The following is a 781-nucleotide window of genomic DNA, read 5'->3' as shown; positions in this document are numbered from 1 at the left end:
CTTGCACGATTTGCGTACTAAAATCAACATCATCTCGCGGGAACCGTTTCTGTTCTCCGGCAATCTGAGACAGAATCTCGATCCGTTCGACTCGTATATGGACGAGGAACCGCTATGGCGAGCTCTTGAGGAGGTCGAGTTGAAGGAGATGGGCTTGAAAGTCTACATCAATGAGGGCGGTTCCAATCTCAGCGTCGGCCATCGGCAATTAGTCAGCATGGCGCGAGCTGTTGTGAGGAACAATCCAATACTCGTGCTGGACGAGGCGACCGCGAATGGACCTGCGAACAGACGAACTCATCCAGACAACTATCAGGAAAAAAATTCGAGAAGTATACAGTGCTAACGATTGCTCATCGACTCAACACTGTTATGGACAGCGATCGTATCTTAGTGATGGATGCCGGTAATGTGATGGAGAGTCAATGTTTTTTTAGTTTGTCTTCTTACGAATTTTATGATTAGAACGGCCCATCGAATCGAACAGGTGACAAAATCTTTCCTCCAATCCGTGTTTGTGGAAAATCAATGTAACGAATTTATCGATCATTCTTGTGATATATTTTATACAAAAATTTTGTAACAAAATTTTTTATGTAAAAAAACTTGGCGCGCTGCTAGACCTCAAAGTATATATAATAAGATGATCATCAAATAATACCGAATTAGAAAAGTAATGAAGAGAATTAAGAAAGAAAATGAGGTGAACTGTAACAATATACTCTCTCTCTCTCTGTGTGTGTGTGTGTGTGTGTGTGTGTGTGTGTGTGTGTGTGTGTGT

At 41.9% G+C, this 781-nt stretch overlaps 1 pseudogene; it reads left to right on the top strand.

The window, feature by feature from the left end:
* Nucleotides 1-69: 69 nt before the first annotated feature.
* Nucleotides 70-427, top strand: LOC108763622 (probable multidrug resistance-associated protein lethal(2)03659; annotated as a pseudogene).
* The last annotated feature ends 354 nt before the right edge of the window (nt 428-781 follow it).

This window comes from Trachymyrmex cornetzi, unplaced genomic scaffold, assembly GCF_001594075.2.
Source record: "Trachymyrmex cornetzi isolate Tcor2-1 unplaced genomic scaffold, Tcor1.1 scaffold3700, whole genome shotgun sequence".
Classification (NCBI taxonomy): Eukaryota; Metazoa; Arthropoda; class Insecta; order Hymenoptera; family Formicidae; genus Trachymyrmex; species Trachymyrmex cornetzi.
Note: the sequence above shows the minus strand (reverse complement) of the source record. Positions and strands in the feature narration are given on the sequence as shown.